A 26149-nucleotide genomic window follows, 5' to 3' on the forward strand; every position below is an offset into this window, starting at 1 on the left:
CTCCTCTGAACGCACGATCGACGGTCCACTGATTGCAATGGCGATGGTACTGACGGAAACGACGAGTTCGCATGAGTCGGCGATGCGGCCGTAAAGTTGGCTTCGCAGCGGCGCGGATCATTTGACGTCATTTTTCGCGCTCGGCCAATAGCGGTGCGAGCGGCGCCGAAAAAGGTATGCGCAACTCTGCTCCCTGCGGGAGCATATACAGGAACACTATCTGCTCTTTACTATCACCGACACCGCTGCTTGCAACAGGATGTCAGTATAAAAGCATGCCACCTCTGATTTGGAATCGCGCACAGCACGACACTGGCGCTTACGAGACGTTTGCACGTTCCATGAAACGGAGTCGCTATTCAGAAAGCAGCAATTCTCATCCGGCTTCGTCTGTTCAACGCCGTAAGCTTGGTTCTCAATCAAAGCGATTCTTTCTAACTTGAACACTGCAATAACTACTGCGCAGCCGCTCCTTCACGAAACTTTGCATCGCAGGAAATGCTTTCTGAAATTCCGCCACTCAAAAATCACGGTTTGAGGATGTGGCCAGACTTTCGTGTATTCTTTAATTGGCCAGACTTTCACATTCAGGTAAACACGAAAGTATAGCACAATTATTATTATATATTTGAATGCGAAAAAAATTTTTTTAATTTTTGTTTGACAGTAAAACACCCCCTTGTTGTTAGCACAGACGCCAAATTTATATTTCATTGTGGCCAGCTGCTTGTTGCAAGAGCACACCATTACAAGACCTTTGCAGCTAATACATGTATTTGTATATAACGTGTATACTTAATAAAACGTAAGTCGACAAGTTTGTGCAAAAGGTATTGCAAAATTTCAACCGATTTCAACAAAGCACGCGTGAATCAAAAACCGAAGGAATCACATGCAAAGCAACGTCACGTCAGTCCAACTTGAAGCTTGACGGACGTAAAAAGAAGAATCATGTGGCCGTACATGTAACAGCAAAAAGTTCGCTGTCGTGTTTTTCAGGATCTGGCTTAATTAAGCGTCATTGATAGATTAAGTGCACGCAGACTAAAGAGGTAATACACCTGCCGTTGCACCTTGCTCGGCACAAGTTGAATTAGCTCTAGGGACTTTTGGTAACAGATGTAAACACCAAGGACGACTCTAGGGGTGACTATGCTAGTTGACTGCAAATCAAGTGTCAACGCGAACTACAGCGACGAACGAAAGGTAAGGGTACAAATTTTCCCGTCTAGTACACGCGTCATTTGCGGAATTTTCGGGCTTGAGTACGTCGCCGGTTCTACAGCACATTTGTTCTACGTAAACGCGATCGCCCCCATCGCGACGAAATCAATTTTGCTAGGCGACAAGCAGCGTCTGGAGACAGCGCGTCGCTTGGCGAAGCGTAGTTCGAGTTCGCTCGTGCTGAGTCCTGCGCGGCAGGCTAAAGAATCTCGCGGCGCAGCAGCTTGCTAATGTTTCAATGCCGGAGTCCTTTGAACAAAGATCGAAGAGAGCAATTCGACCTATAAAGTCCCTGGATGCATTAGTTTCCTAGGGACTTCTGTGCTACAGGCGTGCTCGGTCTGTGGCAACTGTAAACAGCATAAACCAGGCACAGAAGTTGCGGTAGAGTGGTGCCGTTGTCTTTCTGCAATGTCACTCGGAAGCAATTTCTACATGCAGTCGTTGTTCTGCGTAGTGTCTTTGTGCACTGAAGCTGCTTCCTTTCAACAAGCTAGGGAACCATGGTCGTGACATCAGTGCACTCGATCCACGGTTTCTCGTCTCATAGTAGCGACACATTTCACTCAGCCTACAGAAAATTGCGACGTCAGTCAAGTGTGAGAACCACGTTTCAAAGGAAACGCCCATGTTGCCCTTATGCATCAAGATCGCCAAACGCTCTGGTATGCGGAGCGGGCGGTGTATCACCCCAAGGAGACGTAACCACAATTCTTAACGTGCCATCGGTACTACCGTCACCCAATTTCTACTTTAATAAAAAACTATTACTCATCACGGTTATTCTATTACGCACTTCAATGTGTGCATAATAACACCACTCGACTTTGCAGGCAAGCTGGCTTGATGTTTAGAATACACACAGTTTGCCTGCAAATTCATCCGCTTAAATCACACGCATATTTATATTTATTTTATTTACATGATACTACAGACCTCGGACCAAGCAGGAAGGGAAAATTCAAAGAAGGATTACAATGCATTGTACAAACAGCAATGTACATATATGTTAAGATGCATACATGTAGATATACAACACTTCTAAATATATATACAGAACTGGCACCTCCAAAAGGATTGAGAGGCTTATAGCGCGTGAAAAAGCCAAGGACGAAAGGAAGACGTGACACACACAGGCGCTAACTTGCAACAATTTCCCACAAAGAGTTATCTTACCTGCGCAATGATGTGTAAGGAATTTTTGCAAACAATGCATGTATGATGATGTATGTGAAAAAGTTGTATATATGTATGGGCCCTTTGCTCGAAATAAAGATTGTTGTTAGTTAGCGCCTATGTGTGTCACGTCTTCCTTTCGTCCTTGTCTTTTTCACGTGCTATAAGCCTCTCAATGTCTTACCAACAAGCCCGAATCACTGCATTACAGCATTCCAAAAGGATCAAATGCAAGTGGCAAAGAACTCTCTATTGGAGGTTAAAAAATATTGTTAACAGCCTGTTTAAGGTTTCCCACACGTGAAAAGCTCTTCAGGTAGCGAATTCCAGTCAGTTATTGTTCTCGGAATTTGTTTTTGCGAATTGAGAAGTTAAATTATAGTTGTGTGTGTGTCATGTTTTGCGAGTTAAAGCGTGCATGACATATGGTGTGGCCGGGATGCCGAGCTTTCCATCTAACAAGGAGCGCAAAAATTCTATCCTCACTATTTTTCTTCCGGTACAGAAGATTTATTTGATTAGTTTTCATGAGGAGAGATGGTGAGTCACAATTCCTGTATTTGATGCAGATGAATTGCACAGTGCACCTTTGAACTTTCTCAACCTGTGCAATGCCTTTTTTCGTGTGAGGATCCCACACCACGGCGGCGTACTCAAGTTTTGACCTAACAATAGATTCATAAGCTAATTTCTTCACACTCGCAGGTGCTCCCCTTAACTTGTGTCTTAAAAACCCATTTTTTCTTCATAGCAGATGAGGTTATAAAGCAAATGTAATCACTCCAAGTAAGTTTGTTCATGATTATGCCTAAATATTTGTATTTTGTGACCTGAGTCGCAGATGTAGAGTGGAGGGTGTAGTTTAACGTAAAAGGCATCTTCTTCCTGGTGATGCTCATAAATACTGTTTTCTTAAAGTTCAATTACATCCCCCATTTGTCACACCAAACCAAAACATCATTCAAAGCAGTATTCAGCAGGCTTTGATTTAAAACATATTTCTCTAAACAACATGCAATCATCGGCAAAAAGGTTAATTTTGATGTTTTCGTGAATAAAGGAGGCCAAATCATTTATATAGACCAAGAACAATAGAGGTCCCAGCACGCTCCCCTGCGAAACACCTGATGTGACCTCATATGGAGGGGAACAAAAACCGTCAATTTTCGCATATTGTGTTCTCTGCTTTAAGTAGCAATCCATTTTATGAGTGTTGTCAGTACTCCACTTATTTTAAGCTTCAGCAGTAGTTTATCGTGAGGAACCTTGTCGAATGCCTCACTGAAATCGAGATATAATACGTCAACTTGTCTGGAATTATCCAATATGGCATGCCATCATTATTGAGCTGTTACCCACCAAAAACCAAGGATATGAAAATGTGTTGTTTCCAGTACGTTATTCACCTCTTAAATAAAACTGGCTATGGTACTTGCACGTCTTCCCAAATAAGAAATACGAAAAATGTATGCAGTCTCATTGCATACTGGGATTGGGAAGCTAATAAAATAGCCTCACTCACATTGCTGATCCTTGACTGTCGTAGCTCCCAGGAACTTGGCAGAGTGGAGTGCTCGAGTCCGTCATAGTGTCGGCGCTGCAGAAATATCAGCAGGAGAAATTTTGAAAACACATTAGTTGCAGCATACCAATACCTTTTGTTGAACATGGCAAGCAAACCTGCTGCAGTGCTAGTGTGCTCACACGTGTGTGTATGCAGTTTGATAATTTAGTTGCTGCAGGCATTCAATAATTGAACTTCTCTGTTTCACAGACCCATCAGCTCACATTTGTGTCCACTGCTGCCATCACTGGGGCAAGCTTCTGCAATCCAAGTCTCGTTTCCTGCTGACCGCATTATGTAGGAGGTAACATCTACAGATTTAGTTTCGCCACATTTGTTACATCTGCATTTAGTTTTTTTTAAATTTGGCGTATGCTTACTGAAATCTTCTTCTTAAGAGAATTGGCATTTACCAGCACATATTCTTTTGAATTCTATCCTTTAAGCATTTTTCGGCACCCCTGGTGTAAAGAATTGACCCACATGCATGATTTAAAAAATACAAAACGGGCATAGAATTTACAATCCTGCATTGATCCAGTCAAAAGTAGAAGGCACATAATGATGAAAGCTGGCCGTCCCAAACAAAGGGCTTTGAAATATGCTCCTGCTCAGACTATTTCAGCTCGGTGCTTAAATGCACATGCATCATGTTCTGTTTAACTGAAATTAGTACCACTAGAGAAAAATTGGCATCATGATGTATCAGGCATTTTTTGATAATTGTGAAGTCTGTTGAGTAAGCAAAATGTGCAGAGCGCTGAAAATTTAGTGACCTTATGTTACAAAAGACATTAGAACTGTATTTGACTTTAGTATGCCAGAAAACTTACACTCTTGAGAAGGTAACAGGCAAGGGGAAGGACTAGAGAGGTGATCACTCCTCCCGGAGCTCTGAAATGATAGCTGCGGGAGACACTCTGGCAGATCAGTACTACCGGGGCAAGTAATTGTATCCCCTCTTCAGATGCCCCTGCAGGTGGCGCAATTGCAGACATAGAGCTAGTATAGAATGAGTATTTTGGTGCCATAATATTATTAGCATGCTGCTACTTCATATAATTTGACTGAACAGTTGGCACCATGCTTCAGATATGATGAATTTTATGGAAAATCTGAGGCATATTTGAAATCTTGACTCAAGGAACTACGTTTTTCATAAATGCTTTCCTTCAGCCTATGGTTTTTCAATCTCTCTCTCTCTCTCTCTCTCTCTCTAGTGGTCATGATGGTATGATAGTGCATGTAGTATAGTATAGTAGTAGTCAAGTTGCAGAAGCAACAGTAGTAGCAAACGACGGTGATGGTAATAGTAGAAGCCTCTACAGCAATAGACAATAAGCATGGGTCGGAGTTCTCTCATGTTTGTGCCATTTGCTGCTACACAGACATGGCGATGTTAATCGCTAGCATAGAAATTTCTGAATTAGTGCATGAGTTTTAGGTGCAAGTTCTCATTTATTGTTTGAAATATGCCTGTAAGACTATTTGTTTTCAAGTAAAACCCAAATTTATATATTTTTGCCCTTCAAGACAGTTATGTAAACATTAGGTAAAATTAATAAACCTGATTTCTCCACACAAAGGCAGAGTGCCAGGAACCGTAGTCTTCAACTGTGAAAGGATGGTAGTATGGGAATGCTCTTGAGTAACGATTAACAACTGTGGGCAGGCACGATGTGTGTGAATGCAGTGAGACTGAGCAGACGCAGGGGAGAGTGAGAGGACGTGTGTAAGTGCTGGTGACTGTCCACAAAAATTACGAAGGCGGGCTCCTCGCACTTATCTGCTCAAAAAAGTGACTTGTAGGACAAAGCGATGAACAGCGGTAGTCAAGCAAGGGATGCCACTGGAGCGAACAAGTTAGGGCGGCAACTGCTTTCCTTGGCAGCATCTGGTCCCTGCTCTTGGGGTACGGTGGCGAAAAGGCAGAGCAAGTGGCAACCTGAATGAAGCTCAAGGGAATCTCAGAAGTCATAGCGGACCAAGCGATCGAAAGCAACCTCCACCACTTGTGAGATGGCTGTTAACTCGACGCTTTATTCAGCAGGGCCGTGCACTGAAGACGAGCTCACTATGATGATGAATATATACAGATGAAGAAGATCAAGGGTGAATATAATGTGCTCACACTATTAGTAGCTCACTCCCCCCCAACCTCGTTGGGTGAGGACGAAAATAAGCTGGTACATAGAGTAGGGCGAGAGAAGTCATGGTGTTAAAAAAGCAAAATGCAAGTGGGGGAGGGGTTAGTTTTGATAGCGATACAACAGGTAGAGGTCCTGCTTCACACATCATCCTCCCAGAGACAAAGTATTGAGAGTGACATTTCATCCACAAGTTATCTGCAATTAACAGGTATAAATATTCCAAAGGGAGCTCTCAAATATGTTCGTTAGACCAATGGCACAAATATAAACAGCACCGTTAACCTAAGATTAATGCTAACCGTATCCCCCCGCACAAATTTACCTTTCTAATCTCTCGGGCCATTATTTACTAAATTATTATCGTACAGCTTAATTTAATTTCTTGTCTACATTTATTTAATATTTGGTCAACCTCTTTTCTCTCTTTCTCAGCTTTCGACAAGGTGCATGCTCGTACTCATTGCTTTCATTTTCTATTTACACAACTTACTCCTAACTCGCAGCCACAGCCTCCTAGTCTCGGTTTTGCACGCTCTGACAGCCCAATTTCGTCGTGTCACAGTTCCATGAGCAATCGCATTTCTTCCAAATCTAAAAGTTGAAACAGCTTGTATGGAGATCTTACTTGAATTTGCAGATTACAATGAACCTGCAGAAATTAAAGTTTAAAATTTAATTATTGAATTCTTGTTAATTAGCAGCCGATTATCTCATATCAACCGTCACTCCATGTTTACCACCACTCACAGCATGTCTCCGAAGAAACTGTCCTTTTATTTCAAAATGGCTATTCTTAAATATTACTAAAAGCCTTCATAGAAACGTCCAGTATAAATACTGCCATGGAAATGTGTTGCTGCCCTGACAAAGTCCCCTCACCCATAGAGTTTCATATTAGTATACCTAGAGGGAAATCTGGCGCTGTGATCGTTCAACCATCATGGGAATGATGGGAAGTACAGGCTTCGGATTGACATTCTGTTGACTGGCGAACTAGTCTACAAGTATTTTTTTGGCAGTTTTGGTTTCGCTCCAAGCGCAATTGCTATAACCTGCAGTGGGACAGTGCAACACAAAGTTCTCAGCCTTTGTTATGTTGCTCGAAGTGGCAATAGCGCGCTGGGCCAGCGGCTGAGACAACGTTCGTGTCGTGGTGTGGTGTCGAAGACCCGACAAGAAAGCGACGCCATCGTAAACGTTGAAAGAACATGTTTTGAGCATTTGGACCTTGGTTTGTTAAGTGTGTTAGGTTGGCGCTGTAGTGTCACATGCTTTATGAAACTTCAGAATAGCAAAAAGAAGGCACTACTGATACAAGACATATACAGTTGTACTTCTAGTGGCTTGACAATCAAATTTTATTGAGGGCTTCATTACGCATTGCTCATATATGTGCTCATTGAAATGTGTGTTTTAGGACTTTGAGAACACAAACTTGTGGTAGGAAAGGTTGCTGCTTCCTGGCTGTAGTCTAGTGTCGCAAGATGTGTAAGTGCAAAGCCACGCAGTAACGCTTCAGAAGCGGTACGTCAATATAAAATATGATGAAGCATACTCGTAGGAGGCCACTAGCGTCCTAGATAGCACTTTAGCAGATGTGCTTAAAAGTACTTGAAGATGTTCAGCAATCGTGACAGCCGACGCAGCCTTTCGAAAGAGCGAGAGAGTTCGCAAGTGCCTGTCATCTGCGAGAAAAGTCTTGCGTTTGCAGCGAGCAGGCGTCGTAGCAGACGACACTTGTAGCATTCCGCTCAAGGGCGCAACACTTTCTCACAATACATCATATTCATTTCCATAAATACTTTATGAGTATTTTTGTATAAGTACATGCACGGTTGTTATTGCTGTTGCAAAAATAAATGAGTAATTATTCTCTGGTGTTAAATCGGGAACAGAATCACACAATAATGCATACCCTGGTGTGTCCTGGTGATAAACCATAGTAAACCATGCTTCCATCTCAAAGTCATACAAAGTTTATGTAACGTGTTGTATATTGTATAACATACTGCAGAAATAAAATTAGATTTTACACGATAGTATTTAGGTATAGCTTTGTTTACTGCACCGCAAGCAAACACCACTAGTCTAAAGATCGAAGTCAATCCGAAACCATCATTCCCATGTTAGACACTGGCGCCACATTTCCCTCTAGGGTATTTATTTAGAAACTCTATGCCCCTCACCAAAGCATTGGCTCCAGTGATATCCCTTGTTCAACTTTTGTTGATGCACATTCACTCATGTGTGCACTTCAAGCCTTCAGCTCGCTGTGAACCTGTCTTGAGTGGCATTGAGGTGACATACAGTGGAGTCACTGAGGGGAAGGCTAAAGAAGATGCCTGCAGTGACCACACATGCACCCATCGTTGCCGGAAGGCATCGGTGCTCTTTGCTGTTTCTAAAGGCTCAAACAACAAAGTAATGCTTACTTGCTTCTGTTCTCTGTGAGCAGCTATCACTGCATTACTTTTGATCTTTGTCCTTTTTTTTTTCTCAGCACTGTCCACTTCTTCCATGCTGGCTTACAGGTTGTCTTTTCCTCATGAACATATTCGCCCATGCATGCAGTTGCACACACGCAAAGTCCTTATTCCAAACTGAAAGTTTATCACTTCAAAGAATTCTTTGTCTTAGTGTGCATGTTTTTTTTTTTTCAGACAAATAAAGAACTGTATGTTAGAATATTATTAAAAGGAGCACTTGTACGCTATCATGTCTGAAATATACTAAAGATGAAATCTTGTGACAAGTGCAGTGAAGTCTTGCTTGACACACAACCACCCATTTGAAATGGGATGTGCACAGGTGGGCAATAGCACAGTGAGTCTCACCACTGTGGCTGGTAGGTCTGTAATCTTTAAAATCTGCTGTAACCAAGCTATTTTATTTACATCACACAGGCTTGGCATACTGCATGCCTACAGGCTTGCTTTGGGCAGAAACTGCAAAACTGCAGTTGCGTTCACGTCGTCTGTACCTTCCCTTCTCGTCTGTGTGTTTTTTCCACAATCCACAGCGTCAATTAGTAATTGCATATAGCGTTTGCAGGCCTGTCCACATCCCCAGCACCTGTAAGCACACACTCTATCTTGCGTAGCCTTCGCCCTTAGACACAGCTATAAAATATGCTGAACATCCACTGAAGACACAGGGGTTTATGAAGAGCACCTAAAATGTGGCCCTAAACAGTCCACAAGAGAACCTCTCCTACTAATTCAAAGCATTTTTGTAAGGATCTATATCATGTTCAAAGTGAGTGTAGCTGGAAAAGAGTAAATTTATATAGCTTGTACATATTGTAGACAGCAGATATACAAGAGCAACTGAAAGTCTGAAGACCACAAGTGCCAAGAACATGAAAATTCATTCTTATTTCATTGCCTAGGTAGGCAGCCTGAAATAAAGTGGTGCAATATTTACGTGTTTCTGACCAATGCAGCACACGTCCTAATTCCAGTCTGTATGGCCACACCAGAAGATAAAATTTTTAACTGCTGGCCTGTTCCGAAAACTTTTGTTCATGATCGTTATGCAGATGCTCACAGCACGGATCTTTCCTTTTCGTTCACTAACGTCCTTTTTGTACTTGAGCACATAGTTTGGTTTGAGTGACATGGGCCTCGAGCAGCACTGTGGGCGCACATATATTGCGACTGTCTGGTGCAGTGATATGCTATACAATAGCATACAAGCAATTTGTTTTACCATCTGTCTACAGTCTAAGGGATATGGCAGATATGACATGCCCTGCAGCAGCAACGCACCATTCCATCAATTGAGTTGCAACTGATAGCTGCTTGGCCAATTCATTTCATATCTTCTCTAACTAAAAGAGGATACCCCTGCCCTATTTTCCATCTCTACTAGTATGTCTCTTTATGGCTCTTTCTGCCTTGCAGCTGCTGCGTGTTTAGTGCCAAGCATAAGGCAGGGTTAAGAATGTGTGTTACAAGTGCCAATGCACTTTAAGACATTTCAGATTGCCCTATTAACCTATTATGTGCCCTTGCCATGTCGCAGGTTTTATGTTGAGCCGCCCAGAGAGTGTACCAAAGGCATACACGAAATGGCAATTGATGTGAATTAGTGGCCTCCCGAAGATCCGCTGGGGGGAGGGGGGGGGAGCACCAATTTGCCTAGTAGAACTCGCACCTCCTGTAGAACTCGCAGATGACTATGAATAAAACAAATTTGGGTGGAGTCACATGAATTGGTGCAGTTTAGGGTGCCAAACAATGAGCACATGTTTCCTATTGGGTCATTCCACGCGAAACGTCCCAGACCCTAAAAGCACCTGTCACCAATTCTCTTGGAAAAAATTGGGTTAGTTGGGGATTTTGGGAATGTCGTTTCACGAAAGTATTTTTCTAGAAAAAATCTTTTTGGTGACGTAAGCACTTTTTGAAAGTTATGCAAAGAAGCAGAAGTTGGTTGGAGGTAAATTGTTTTAATCAAGTGCGAAACTAGGTACAATAAAAGATCTTATTTTAGAATATTCTACTGTCACGGTTAATTCATGCGACATCATAGGTGAACACATCTATGAATTTTCCGCATTTAATTGGCCCAGTAAAAAGCAAAAAAATTGTGCATATTCGTAATTATTTTTGCACAAACATCGTTTACATCCGAAGTCGGAAGATATTACCCGTGCAAATACCTATATCTATATTCTGGTTAACCTTTGTGTTGTTATAGCTCAAAAACTGACTTGGCAGTACATTCATGAGGGCTGTCTTTAATCGACATTTTTGTTAATCGTCTATTTGGCTGAAAAATTTTTTCCCGCAGCATTATAGTTGATGGACCTAGATTAATTTAAAAATTATACCTACAAAGATATCAGCAAAGGAGCTGTGCAGATAACATGGCTTTTCCTCGTTCACTGAAGCCTAGTGATCAGTTTTAGCAGAAGTATTTGATGCATAAGGAGGCAGTGGCAGCCTGTAATGTCAACTGGACTGTTACTCTGCAATCATACCTTGCTGGTGAAGCAGCGCACTGACACGGACACAGTGAAGACACACAAGAAAAGACAACACTCACTGCACTCGCAACTATCATAGTTGCGAGTGCAGTGAGTGTCGTCTTTTCTTGTGTGTCTTCGCTGTGTCCGTGTCAGTGCGCTGCTTCACCAGCAAGGTATGATTACTCACCAACTAGCCCAACTTTCCACATTACTGTTACTGTGCAATCTGGCTGTAGTGGCTCACAGCAACATTTATGCTGCAGACTGTGAGGGCAGGAGGCATTGCTCGTGGCCAAAGCCACTACTAGTACACTGAGTGGCAACCTAAATATTCAGTACATGTTCTACCCGCAGAACTGCACTGAACCTGCCCTTTGTCCCTCTGCTCCAAAATAGTGTCTGAGAGAGACCGACATTGAAAGAAGTTCACCTTCCACCTGACATCACGGAAATAAGATTGCTTAATCAGCAGCAAGGGTTGAGTTTTGGCCTTGTTACTACAATATATTTTCTAGTTCTGAGTGCAGAAATCTGAGATAAAATGGACAGAAGTTGAGACACACACAAGCACTTGTGTGTGTCTCAACTTCTCTACATTTTGTCCCAAGTTTCTGCACTAAGAACTAGAAAATAAGCTCGTAAACCTATAGACATTCTTTTTGAGTAGGTCAGCGGTGCATTTACCACTGCATTCTTAGGTTGTTGCTGTTCATAGCAGTCATGTGCTTCAAGTATCATTGCCACTGAAATAGTATGGTTGCTGGTAGGCTACTAAAGTAACCCTTTCCTTTATTTTTTTCATGGGTCTTGGCTATCTTTATTTTTAGGTGCTGCATTTTGCAATGTACAGTATGGCCTAATCTTAGATGTAATATGCATCAGTTTCTGGTGCACAAAACTACAAAGACATACAACAGCACACAGTGCTGAAGGCAGTAAACTCATGTGCAAAAAAGTGGTTGCCTGTGTCTGAAGCACTTTACCCTGATATGCAAGGAAAGGAGCTGCTGAATAAATTACGCTCTATGCAACGTTGCTTGCTCTTGTGCCCACGGTACTGCCTACTCTCATAAGTCCTTGCCACTCAGAGTGCTGATCACTACCTTGTGTATGGAACTACCTTGTGTACACTGAACTGTACTGTGCAAGCTTGTATTTTTGCCTCAGATTCCATTTGGTACACAGAAATATGATTAGAGTAGGCAAAGTGCAAACCATGCCAAGAATAGCAGCAATATCTTAGAAGCAATCTGAGCACATCCACATTTGGGAGCACAGCTGAGAAACCGAAGCTCAGTGGTAGGTAGTAAAAAAACATTGTAAGTGCACCATTTACATTAGCAGTTGCAACTAAAGCTTCAGTGCAACAGAAATCAGCACACCTTAATATATTTATTACTGGTCATGAAATTGAGTGTGCATTAGTTTTGGTGAATAAACACAGCACATTGACAGTGCCGACTTGCAAATATCTTACCGCATCAATTTTTCTTTAGCGCAACTTATACAAAGTTTTCATATGCAGTCACACCTTGTATGAAAAATGCAGTAATAAAGTTGTGTGAAAAAAAAAAAAAAAAAAGAGAAGCAGTTATCATTCACCTGTGTCATGCGTGGAGTTTCAGTGGTCACTGAGCATTATCACTTCTGAATTTGCTGAGGCTGGCTTACACTAATTACTATAGTTGCAGCATTTTGCTGCCTTCGTTGCATGTTTTTGTAAAGCTTTGTACCAGTAGCAGGTACAGTGCACCAATGTCTATTGCCGGAGCCACACTACTTGAAAGCAGGAATTTCCATGCTCAGTGTTGTCTTGTTATATTTTATGGGTGTAGAGATACAAAGCTCAGTTATCACGCATTGTAACAGGAATGCAAAGTGCATACCTCTTGTAGGAAATCTGGGGCGGTATTCTCGGACAATGACTTTCAAGGATATTTTCTTTTTTGCAAGATTTCATGAGACTAGCACAGGTCATGTTCAGCGTCTACAGGCCACAGCATTCTTTCACTGTGCCAACTTTGCTAAGACAGTGTGACGCTGTCGCTCAGACATCAACATGACAAGCGCTTGTCTCGTGAAATCTCACGAAAGCAAAAGTATCCCCGAAAGTCATCTTCCGAGCATACCTCCCCTGTTTTGTCAGCATGAAAAGGCATCTACTGTAATTTATCATACCCATCTGTCCGTAATACTTGCGCTAGTTATAGTACACACAAAAGGACGCCACAATGTTCAAATGAATCTAGGTACTTTCCCTATGGTGTCTCTAATAGCCTGGTTGTATGTGTGGAACATAAGACTTTGTCAGTTAATATTGCATTCAGAGCAGTTTGCATTGTCCTCAAGACACTTGTAAACATGCAGAAACAGTCATTTTGCTGAGAAGCCCTCAAACTATGTAGCGGTTATACTGAAGTATGGAAAGTGTAATCACAGTCAACTGTTATGAGCATTTGTATCAGGTAAGTCATCCCAGAGGTGCATGTTTAGGTGACATTATGATTTTTGTTCACTGTTTTCTGGTTTACTTAAGCAAAAAAAAAAACAAGCTTGATAGTCGGTGCTACATACAGCTGTTCATGAGACTGCCAAAAGCAGATGTCTCCAGTGTGGTGAAACAATCTCAAACTGTTGGAATGCACTGTCATGAAGATCTGTGCAATTCCTTACCACCACAAAGCCAGATGATGTTGACAGCATGCAAGTCATACTATCGTTCTTTCTGCTAAATCATGCCTGAATCAGTTCCCACTTTCTTTTTTCAGAGTGAGTATATTGGATACTGTGCAAGGCGTATAAATTATTTCAGACCCTGCAGTGGTAATTGAATGCCTTGCTTAATTGGAACTTGTGTGGTACCAAGGAGCATGGAAGTTGCACGATTTTCTTTTGTGTTTGCAAAGATATTGCAACCAATAAAAGGGTGAAGTTCTTAGCGACTACAGCTATCTCTCTCTCTTTTTTAATGTCATTGTATGCATTGGTGTGGTCACACAAGTGCTAGATATTAGAAACGTTGAAAGAACCTCAAATTGAAACGCAGAGATATGTATAGTTAATCTATCCCTTTGGGAACCACATTTAATTGAGTTGCAGTGCTATTCGATTGAGTACTATCTGAACCTAGAGGTTCAGAAGGCCTCTGGCATGATCTGATCATTATCAGCTTTATTTATTTTATAGTAGTCATTGGAGTTGCTTCATTCTGATCCATACCCATACTGAGCGACCTATTAGGATCTGTATATGCTGTTATTTACTTAAGTGCTATGTACTTGTCTGTGAATGCAGCTTTGCATTCAGTGACCCTTGAGACTATCTGACAGGCGCTACAGCTTTGCCGACTAAAAAAAAAAAAAAGAAATGGTTAGCTGGACAGCACCACAGCAGCAACTACAGTTGTTTTTTAAAAACCTTTGTCTAGGAGAAAGAGGGCAGACTGGAGAACCATATGTGCTGCCTCTCTCTGCTGGCAGTATCAAGCTTTTCTACATGGTCATCCATGCAAACGTCATCATGGCATTGGCCACATAATGCTACTGCATTAAAAATGCAATTCATTTATTGCAAGAGTGCACAATTAGCACTTTTGACTGACAGAGGAAGAACAGTCAGCAAAGCCAGTGTTATCTTTGTCCCTATTAATGCCATATGCACATCGAATATAACCACAAGAATGTTCTACACACATTGCACAACATGGATGACAAGCAAGAAAGTGTGTGCGTGTACATGCCCTCTACCGGCTAGCCTACCTTGCATAAAGAAATAAAGTGATTAGGCCTTGCTCATTTGACCAAAGCCTAATCATCTTCGTCAGTCACATGTCATGTCACTTGATGTGCCTGTTGTTTTCTTTTGTTACTGTTGAGACTGCCAATTTACGTAATATCTTAACGGAATATGATTAAAAGCCTGCACATATAAGAGTGCCCTGTCGATGTATTTGCGGAAGCCAATCGCCTTTGTTCAGCCGTGAAGCCATGCTGAACTCCGACGTACGCCTCACATGTAGCGTTACCCAGTCGAGGCTTCGGTTGGTGGTGGACGGCAGCCTCTACATACAAAACACAGTGCGAAAAACAAGACGCGGTGCAACCAAACAAAGCAAACGTCCTATGTTTGGTAAATGCAAACATGCAATTGGCGACGCTAGCTTACGGTGTAGGACGCGCTTTGGTCAACTAGCCGAGTGATATACATAGCTTGGAACCTTGAAAAAAGAAATCAGCTCATAGTCTGCTAACGTTATTCTGCTTTATTTCTTTTCAGCCGCTTACACTGCGCCTGCAGCCGCGTGGTTTCCCGGCTTTCTCGTTAAGCAAACGCTTACACTGAGCCTGCAGCCGCGTGGTTTCTTCGTAACAATGACATAATTACATACATCTATCGTAAAAAATTCTGTTACGAATTCAGTCATTTTCTGTTATTTAATAAGGTTTGCGTAAATGCTGCAGTCATTGTAAATGCGCCAAGCAAAAGAATGATTTTCGGTGCGAGCGTGACAAGCTATCGGCAAAACTGCCCGTGCCGATAGCAAACTACTACAAATGACGATGTCATTCCGACTCAGTTGTAAAAAGTACACCTTGGCTTTTGCCAGCTTCACTGTTTCTGTAGGTATAACTTACCCTTCTTTTTCATCCACGACGTTTCTCTATCGAGTCCCACATTTCACTAAAGTAACACCGCTTGTGTCCTTGCAGCACAACTCGTTCGAGCACTCGCAATAACGTTTGTTCTCACCACACAAATAGGCAGACAACTCGCGAAGACAACGACTGAACAACAGTAAAAATTTCCGCGTGCACGATTTGTCCACAACCGACACACAACCGCCATCCCGCCTCAACATGAACATCCAGGGAGCCGGCGTCAGTGCTTGTCCTTAGACAACGCAAAAATCCCCACATGGGCCCTGCATGTCCCTAATCTCTCAGTTGCGGCCAGGTTTCCGTGGTTGAGGAACATTGGTGCCTATGCACGACACACTGTCTCTTCGCGTTCCTTGTGGGGATGGGTACAGTTGCTGAACGTCATTACACGAAGTCGCTGAGTCATCTTTGCTCTTCCCGGCAATTTAGTTATATACTGCACCTAGACATGTTGCTTCCATTTACATTAGCTGCGTGTGGGAGTGTTTTTGTAATGTTAAACTATATTTCCTCCTGTCAATCAAATAAAAGTAGAAAAAAGTTCCAGCCAGTAGCAGCATAAGCACGCGGCCAACTTTCGTGGAGGCACTTCCACGAAACCGGTATGTCCAAGTTGAGTTTATTTACGAGCGAGGCTTCGCTTTTGTTTCATTCAGCCAATAAAACATGATGTAGATGTCTAGAAAAGTGACGTTGCCGTTTTCTCGTGGTCCTAACTTCAAAAATGCATTGCGCAGTCGAGTACAACGTAGATTGACGCCGTTGACGCGACTGTTCAATCCTGGTAGCGCTACGCTCATATGGAATTCTGGGCTTGCGTGCATTTTCTCTGAGAAATACTCTGGAGAAATAGCGGATAGCACCTCTTCACGCGGATTTGTTTACCGTACGTCTTTCTAGCAGGCCAGAAAACATCTAGAAAACATGGAAAACATGGCTGCATTCACTTCGTAACTGCCGTAGCGCCTAAATGAATATGCGTAATTGCAACACACATCTCATGAAGTTAACGTTGGATAGTGTTTCAGAGTAAGTCTTGTTGGCCTAGTTAGATGCATGTTAATTCAGTTTTAAAAAGTATGGCGAAAAAAGAAAAAAACGTATGGCAATGGTACATATATATTTAAAAAAGAACGCACACAGGGGTGCTCTTTGTGCACCCCCTGTGTCTTGTTATCGTATGGTCATCTTTTTTGTGTTGAATCTCAATTTCAAAAGTTCCTCCAAACTTATCCTCGCTGACACTAAACGCGTTTTCTTTCTTTCTCCAATTTTTATGACCACTTGTACAAAAAGCTCCTAGCTCCGTTATGCCTGTTCTGTCTGCCCCCTGTGCATATACGGCCGGCGTTCACTTTTCTGAAGGCTGAACACACGTACAGCCGGGAGCAAAAGTCTAGAGGCCACGGCGTCAACAAAGAAGGTAAATCTCTTCTAGCACAGCTCCGCAACCTGTAATTGCTTTAGTACATTACATCAGCTGAACAGGGAGGTGCATGTAGTCTGCCCCACTTGATTTCAGTTGGCTGCGAAAAAAAAAAAAATCTTTTTCGTCTATTTGTGGCCTCCAGACTTTCGCTCAGGACAGTACGTCTCCTGAGCTGAATGAAATTTCGAATCGATTATTTCTCATAGATCATCCGCACGTGATGTGACCGTGTGCTACTCGCAAGCACGTATACGCATGCAGTGTACTGGGCGAGACTTAACAGAAACCTGCTGCAGCAAAGTTTTCTTGCCGTACGCTAGTGTTTCCAATGTATCCTTTCGTGCCTAGCAACAGCTAAGAGGAGACGATATCACTGAAAGCTTGATCTCTGTAAATCGTGTAAATATTCCGTAAATAGATTTCCCCTTCACTTCCTTCCGCAACAATATATATATCTGAGACCACTCACACTTTTTTTTTTTTTTTAAGCGCCAGCGAAACTCTCGGGTCACTTCTGGTGCCGCCCGCTAGAGATACCTGTTAGGGGGTGGGAAAAAGGAAACGGTAATTGGCAATAACTCATTTGCACTGGAACCAGACACTGCTGTCGCAGTGAAGTACGATTGAATGCACAGTACACAATTTCTATATTCGAATTTACCATGCCTTTTTTATTTATTTTAAATACAACGCAAAACGCACCGCCAGAAAGAGGAACCGATGATCGTTTTGGGAACGCAGCCCCTCCAACGTTTCAGCGATGTACGAGCGTTACAGTGAACTGCCCAAAGTGCTCTGAGGATGCTCCTCGTCTCCTGTGGATATGTGAAGATAAAGACTACACGAAAGTGCTAAGTGCCGTGACCTACAACGAGCACGCCGTGGCCACGCATGAGCTGCCATCGGTAGGTGCAGGGACACCCGTGTGCGGAACCTTTATTTTAAAGCGCAGCTTTCTTTGTCTCTTTTGCCGACTTTCCGAGAGTCTGCGATCTTTGGTTGCAATGGTCTTGCCGCGCGTGCTTCTGTGTTACACCACCACGTGACGCTCGCCTCCGCGCATACCAGCCGGCGCGGCCGCGGCAGCGCTGCAGTTTGTGCGTATGGCACGTGCTTTGCTTGCTTTCCTATGCGACAAAAATGCAGGTGTTGGGCTGTGGGCGTGCCATGCGGCTGTAGAGGTGGCGTGCCGGGCTGTGATAGTGTAAACATTACAATCGTTACTGGTCACGTACGCACAAATGGAGCACGTAAAAGCGCCCGCAAAATGGCTCCAAAGCGTACGCTCAGCGTCGAGGACACCCAGGCCCGAAAGAAGCGTCGTGCGGAACAGGAGCGTCTTCACTACGCAGCGAAACGTAGTGCAGACCGCGAATGTATCTATACAACGTATACATACAGTTTTATAATAATTCGGTGAATTACGTACAGCCCCATAGTTCAATTAAAGTTTAACACTTCTGCCACGATGCGATATGTCCTATATGAGGCAATTATGATGCCTCTCACAGATTGTGAACAATGGCGCACAACGCCTCAAGCAAACACGCCTCGCTGTGTGTTCTGTGTACTACGCAGACAAACAGCAGTGGTGCACGCAAGGAAACGTTTAACATCAACTCGTCACTCTCGTATTGGACTAAGCGCTGAAGAAATTACACATTCGGCGCCAACGTCCCTGCTAGTTATCGTCAATCAAAGCAAACAGCATACAAAGCTTCGCTTACATCGATTCCCACAACGCATGGGATCCGCATATTGTTTTCACCATCCACACGATTTTTTTTTTTTTTTTTACTTTACAGCAGAATCAGTTTTCGTCGTTCCTATGGGAGATTTAATCTTCTGAGTGTTAGGGGAGTGATTATCCATGACGGGGCATTTCATATCCCTATCGCCGCCGCGAAGTGAATTCACCTGCGAAAGCAGAGTTAACCTTCCCTGGACGGGGGAGACTTTCCCCTTCGTTCCAAAAAGTTCCCCTTGCCAGCGGGGAGTTTCATGGGTCCGTCCTCCCCGCTTCACGAATGCGTGACGCGGTCGTCACGTGCGTTCCCCTTGCAGCGGAAAGGTGGATTTTTCCCTTGCGAGGAGGTTCGTGCCACGACAGCGCCTGGCCATAGTGAAGCGAGGAGAAAAACGGAGAGGGAGAATCAGTTCTTGCTCAAACCTCTGTGTGTGTATTAGAACATTATTCTAGTACACTATACCTCTGTGTAATGAATCGCAGGGTGCGCATGTATTTGATCGATGGGTTTGAGTGATTCAATCGTTGATTACATGCTGGTTAGTCGTAAAACAAATGCAAGGTGAAAAAAATCTCCAATCAGAGCAGGCGTATATTGTAGTAGTACTTTCGTGCTTTAAGACTAATTTTCTTCTTGCTATTTTGTTTCCTACTCTTGCATTTCAAATGAAAAGACAGATGATACCATATGGGAATGCAAAATTTATTCAGTTATAATAAAGGAATGGCGGAGAGCGCGCACATCAATGAAGCCACCCTACCCACAAGCAAATGACCCTGCTCTCGCTCTACACAAACCGTTGGGCGCTGAGCCCTCTCTACCCTTGTCCTACGGGAAGGAGAACAGCCGTGAACCCGATCGTACTCTCCCCCCAAACCAGTCGCTGTAGCGTCCGACGGTCTCGACACCTACTGAAGCACGCAGTACTGAAATGCTGAATTCGCTGTGCCCGAAATAAGGGCCAAAAGACGCGGTGGTGTAGCACAGTTTCAGTTTCAGTTTTCAGTTTAAAAGTAGTGTCGTTTGGGTTAGAGTTCCCGTTTCCATCAATTTTTATATATATATATATATATATATACGTGAGAACGACGACGAAGTGGGTCTGTGCCCTTGGCGCGAGTGAATGTCGGCCTGGCGCTCTGGCTCCATTCTAGTGTAAATAGTCTGTAAATAGCCTCTTTTGTCCTTTATCCGGACGGCTCTGAGTTCCTCCTTGTCGTGCCTAAACACCTCCGCTCAACCGTTTTAGAAGAGCTTCACGACGCACCAACGGCAGGACACCTCGGCGTATCTCGAACCTATGACCGTGTACGTCGCCGTTTTTTCTGGCCGGGCTTGCCCGTTCCGTGCGACGTTACGTCGCCGCCTGTGAACTTTGCCAACGACGCAAGAAGCCTTCCCAGCTCCCCGCTGGTTCCCTGCAGCCGCTCGACATCCCTGCCGAACCCTTCCATCGTGTCGGCTTAGACCTTCTCGGCCCATTGCCGGAATCTACATCAGGAAACAAGTGGGTTGCAGTCGCGGCGGATTACGCGACCCGCTATGCCGTAACCCGCGCTCTTCCGACCAGTTGCGCAACTGATGTTGCGGACTTCCTCCTGCATGATATCATTTTGATTCATGGTGCTCCGCGTCAATTGCTAACAGACCGTGGCCGTACGTTCTTAGCCAAAGTCATTGACGACATCATGCGTGCCTGCGCAATACAGCATAAGTTTACCACCTCCTACCACCCTCAAACGAACGGCCTCACTGAGCGTTTGAACCGCACCCTTACAGACATGCTACCAAATACGTTTCAGACGACCACCGTGACTGGGACCAGGCTCTACCTTACATCACCTTTGCGTATAACTCTTCCCGTCTCGACACTGCTGGCTTTTCTCCTTTTTACCTATTGTATGGCCGTGAACCGACGCTACCACTGGACACTGTGCTTCCGTCCACCCCAGCATCAACTAGCGCTTATGCCCGTGATGCCATCGCCCATGCTGACCATGCTCGCCAACTTGCGCGCGCTCGTCTACAAGTCTCTCAAGACAAACAAAAGCAGCGCTACGACCTCCGTCACCGTGATGTCACTTTTGTCCCCGGCACCCTCGTGTTGCTTTGGTCACCATCGCGTAAAGTTGGCCTTTGTGAAAAACTGCTTTCCTGCTACACGGGCCCATATCGCGTGCTTCGCCAAGTGACAGATGTCACCTACGAAATCGTTCTCGCCACGCCCACTACGTCCTCTGCTGTGACAACCAGTGACATTGTCCACGTCGCCCGACTCAAGCCCTACAACTCTCCACGTGCCTTGGATATTTAACTGCACCGTGACGGCGCTTTTGCCGCCGGGGGGTAGTATTACGATATGATCGGTAAATACCCGAGAGACGAGCCGCCGTGAGAACGACGACGAAGTGGGTCTGTGCCCTTGGCGCGAGTGAATGTCGGCCTGGCGCTCTGGCTCCATTCTAGTGTAAATAGTCTGTAAATAGCCTCTTTTGTCTGTGTCTTTCTACACGTAACAATATATATATATATATATATATATATATATATATATATATATATATATATATATATATATATATATATATATATATATATATATATATATATATACAGGGTATTTCAGAAGATGCGTTCAAAATTACTTAAAGGGCCCCTCGCGAGGCCATAGCAAATTTTGGTTATACGCTGGAAGTTACGTGCCCTCTAAGGAGTGTTCTACCGCAAGCATTTTTCGAATTTGTTTATTAATCGCAGATATATAAGTATTTGAATTGCCACGAACCCACGATTTCAGGAGGCGAACGTCACTGCCAACACAAACACTCTCTCCACTTGCCCCCTCTAGCCTCCGCAAGCATACCGGAGCTGGAGTATGCGTGACGAATACGTCACGGGCCCCGCTTTTTATTATTTATTTTGCTTTCTCGCGATTTTCCTGCGACGGTCTGGCGCGAGCTGTTGGATTTGTCTCGTTTCGCGCAGCGGACGATTTCGCGCGCTTGCTCGAGAACACCTGATTAGCGGTATAAGTCAGTGTCGCAGCACCGTGAGCAATCACGGGCAGTCTGGACTTCACCACGCAGTGGTAGAACGTCGAGGCTCCGTACTACGTGCGTATTAGGAGCGTCCTGGGCGATAACCGCCAGCAAGGTGTAGAAGAGTGAGAGCCTGCTAGAGTCTCATCGCACTCTCTGTAAATGGAAATAATTCGCCTAAAATACTATTCACGCCTCGTGTGTACTACTTCGCCCCCGCCGAGCTGCACTGCAGGGACCTCATCCCTCAACACCACATGCAATGAATAATTACTGCCTTCTTTATCTTGTAGTGATATGGCTCATATTATATTAACTTCTGTGAGCACTAGGAAAACAAACGCCACTCTATGGCCTTTAAACGAGTACACGTCTGGGATTGCGCGCTGGAGTTCCTCTTGCAGCAGGATCCTGTTACCAAGATAATCCTAAAAGTAAATTTTGCAGTTGTCGAAAAATCTGCTGTACGAGGAGACCGAACTGGCTTGTAACGGTGTAGTATATATTACTATTTATGTTGCGGCCTTTGCATTGAATAAACGTACGTAAATTTTAGAACAGGGGCCCCAAGCATTTTGCCCTCTCCTCCCCCCCCCCCACCAAAAAAAAAGAAATAGCGTCGAAGCCACTGCGCATGCGCGAGACGCAAACTGCGTTTGGGTTTTGCGTTGCGCACGCTACTTCAAGGATTTAACGGGAGCCCCAAAAGCTGCCCCAAAAGCCTTGCGTGAGCCAACATGGCAGCACCTATCGAATTGACTGCTCTAACCTGCAGCACCAAACTGGGTTCGATTCATGGTAACGCGTGAAGTTCGCAAACTAGGAGAAGTGACTGCGGTTATCGCTTTCTCTCAACTAACGTGTGTAATGAAGATTGATTCATTAGACGCCGCTGATTCCGAATTCCATTGCCGATTTCATGACTCGTAGGCCTAACACGGCTTAACTTTGCAGGTGAAGGCACGTAAAGTTGGTTACTCAAAACTAAGCGCAAAAAATTGCTTGCTTCTAATAGAATAACTGCTAAATTGTAATTAAACGTGAAAACAGCTACACTGAAATTTCGCTTCACATGTGCATTGCACCTGATTTTTTTTTTCGTCATAGGAGGCGTTCTGTTCTCTATATAATCACTATAACGTCTGCTTGAAGATAACTAGCCCCTTTCATCGTTTTTTTTTTATAGTGCGATTAGCATTATTTGGGAACTCCACACAGTTTTCGGCATGTCTGTCTGTCTAATCGGTATACGGCTGCCTGTCTAATCGGAGATGCGCTGAGGGTACCGGGTTCGAAACCAATCGTTGGGTCAACTCGTGTTACTGGGTATATGTGACACCAATGTGGGTTAGTGCCACTTTTCAACGAACCTCTAGCTGTTACGCCAACTTAGAAAGATACTTCAAAAATGATAAGTTACCGAGTGTTGCGCGAGAAAGTATTTGAGTAGAGTACTAAATACTTACCAGAGGTATTTCGTTACTTTGGAGAAACTCCCAATATACATTTATTTGTGGTGTTCGAAAAGAAGTACAACAAAACGGTATGGTGCCAGAAAGCTTTATTGGCGTACAAGATGAGTTTTTCGAAATTTTCGTCGGAGTGCTTGCCTTAGTTCTTCAAAACATGACTCCCTAATGGTGAAAAGGCACTCCACAAATGCGCTCTACGAGTCGGCGACTTTATATCGCACGAAAAGGTTATGAAGTGCGGAGTACTTCAACACGACTGTGACTCTCTTTGGCTCATTTTCACACAAGTACGCAGACAACACATGAGCAGCTGAGACTATAGTGTCTCCTACAGGTGCCTCGTGCATTGTATTAAAATTTTTGGTTTGTTGATTAGCTGTTTCATTCTTTGTGCTGCAACCAGTAAAAGCTGTTTGTCAAAGGTTCGCACATATTAGTATCCCGGCATTTGCATGTATATATTTCAGCGACGCCTGCGACTGTTAGTGATACCCAAACTACCGCAAAGTATGGAGCCTCGCAGTTCTGCCGACTATAATTACTGCCCTATGTAGCCGGGATTGGAGATAAAAAAGGGAAGCTGTGAAAAGATTTTCGGGCGACAGCTTCATGGCCACCACGCGATAGCTTCAACCAGCTTAAACATCACTAGGCCACCACCAGTCGAGTGGCGTCTAAACCACCCTCACCACTATCTTTGCACAAATTCAAAATAAAACTATTCCTTTGTTTTCTCCCCTCCTCACTGCGGCAGTCTCTCGGTTTCCCACATTCCGAAGGCGCAGCCAGACAATGCACATTATTGCCACCGTTTCGACGTGACGGGTGAAATTTTCTTCTAGCACCGGGTATGCCTGTGCATTTTCGAGTTCCCAACTGGAAACGTTTAGCACGCGAACCCTATCAAGTGAGGCTAGCTTAGGGCCCTTTGAGGAATTATCAGGCATCGTCCGAGTGAGAGAGATACAGCAAAGAGAGGAAAGGCAGTGAGGTCAACCAGACGAGCGTCCGGTTTGCTACCCTACACTGGGGGAAGGGAAAGGGGGAACAGAAAGAGGGAAGCGGTATGGAGGCAACGCTTGTGTGCACATCGTCTGGGATAAGATTCATCTTTGTGAGGTTAGAAGAACTGATGAGCTTATACAGTGCTGACTAACGGCTACGTCCTCTGCTACAGAGGCCTTCCAGGTAAGAGAATACGGGATAGGATGTGTAATTCGTAAGGACATAGCGGGCAACACTCATGAATTCTACAGCAATAATGAGATGATAGCAGCACAAGCCTATATACGCTCCAACCTCCAGTCATGATGAAAAAACAGAAAAATGGAATAGTTTTATGAATATGTTTGAATTAACAATGAGAAAGGTGCGAACTCGGTATATACTGTAGTCACAGGTGACTTGAATAGAGAGAGAGAGAAGTGGTTCTTGTGGGGAAGGAGAAAAGGCTAGCGCTATTTTCTGCAACCCATGCGGGAGCACGGCTCAGCGCCAGCAGGGTGGAGGGGATGGGGTTAAAAGAGAGAGAGGGTAGGGGGGAGAAAGGTAGAGGGTCGTAGAGATGAAAGCGAAGTAGTGGCCGATCAGGAAGCCCGAGGTGGTGGGATGGCCGTTAGGCCATCCGTCTTTGTAGAAATGTCCTATAGTCTCGCCGAGAGCCCCGACGAGTCGAGGTACTCGACGACACTTAGGAAGGCTGGTAGCTGATTACGACAGGGGAAGAGGATATCTTCCTGTCGTGAACATGGGAGCCCCAGGCGGTGGGACTCTTGCAGAAGTCGACCGCGGTGCTGCAGGTGAGCAGGGCAGGCCAGCAGGAGGTGCTCCAGAGTTTCTGGTTCACCACAGGAGGCACAGGCTGGCGAGGTGGCTTTCCCAAGGCGGTTCCGGCGGGCTGCCGTCCAGTAGCAGCCAACTCGCAGTCGGAGCAGCAACGAGGCATCCCTTCGTAGGAGGCCGTGCTGTGGAAGAGGCCGTGCAGGCCGGCCCAGGGATACCCGTTTGTCCGGGTGGCAGGCGATGATGTGCCGGCGCACCCTGTGTCTCGAGAAGTCTGCGGCCGTTACAGCAGGGCTGAGGGGGACGCTTGAGTGGTGGGCACTCTTCGCAAGAGTGTCTGCCTCTTCATTGCCCGGGTTCCCCACGTGTGCCGGTAGCCAATGCAGGGATAGTAAGCATCCTGCGTCCTGAAGGGCCGTCAGTCTTGAAAAGAGCAGCGCTACCCCAAGGCTAGCCCTGCCAGGGTTCTGCAGGCAGAACATCGCCGCCTTGGAGTCGCAGAAGATGGCTGCCGGGGTCGCTGGTAGCTCCTCTGCAAGTAGGTCCACAGCAAGGTGGAGTCCTGCTAACTGTACAAGTCTGCCAGAGAGAAGCCCGGCCGCCGTAAACGCCTCGTACATTACGAGTTTCGCCTGTGGCAGTACGGTGTGTCGCTACATTGCTTCAATGCTAATCGCATTAACGTCGACAGTCAGTCTGAGACTGTTTCTGCCGCAATTAAAAAAAAAAGATAGTTTTACCATATCGGCCAAGAGACTGCCAAAGTGAGCTGCGTGGCATTTTTCACGGCATTTTGCCTTTCATGGTGCATATGTACCAGCGCAGGAAAAAAAGAAAAAGAAAAACAAACCCAGTGCCCTTCCACTCTGTGAAGAAGGATGACCAGCGACGCTGTGTATGTGGGCCCCTTAATGGCGAACTACACTTCCGCCGAGG

At 44.5% G+C, this 26149-nt stretch overlaps 1 long non-coding RNA gene across 1 annotated transcript in view; it reads left to right on the forward strand.

Moving 5' to 3' along the window:
- The first annotated feature begins 751 nt into the window (after window positions 1-751).
- Window positions 752-26149, forward strand: part of LOC129380473 (uncharacterized) — a 29839-nt gene continuing 4441 nt past the window's right edge. The window contains exons 1-2 of the long non-coding RNA XR_008608538.2: window positions 752-1206; window positions 4175-4268. This is a non-coding gene — a long non-coding RNA (uncharacterized lncRNA). The remainder of the gene's footprint in view (window positions 1207-4174; window positions 4269-26149) is intronic.

This window comes from Dermacentor andersoni, chromosome 1 (genome assembly GCF_023375885.2).
Source record: "Dermacentor andersoni chromosome 1, qqDerAnde1_hic_scaffold, whole genome shotgun sequence".
Classification (NCBI taxonomy): domain Eukaryota; kingdom Metazoa; phylum Arthropoda; class Arachnida; order Ixodida; family Ixodidae; genus Dermacentor; species Dermacentor andersoni.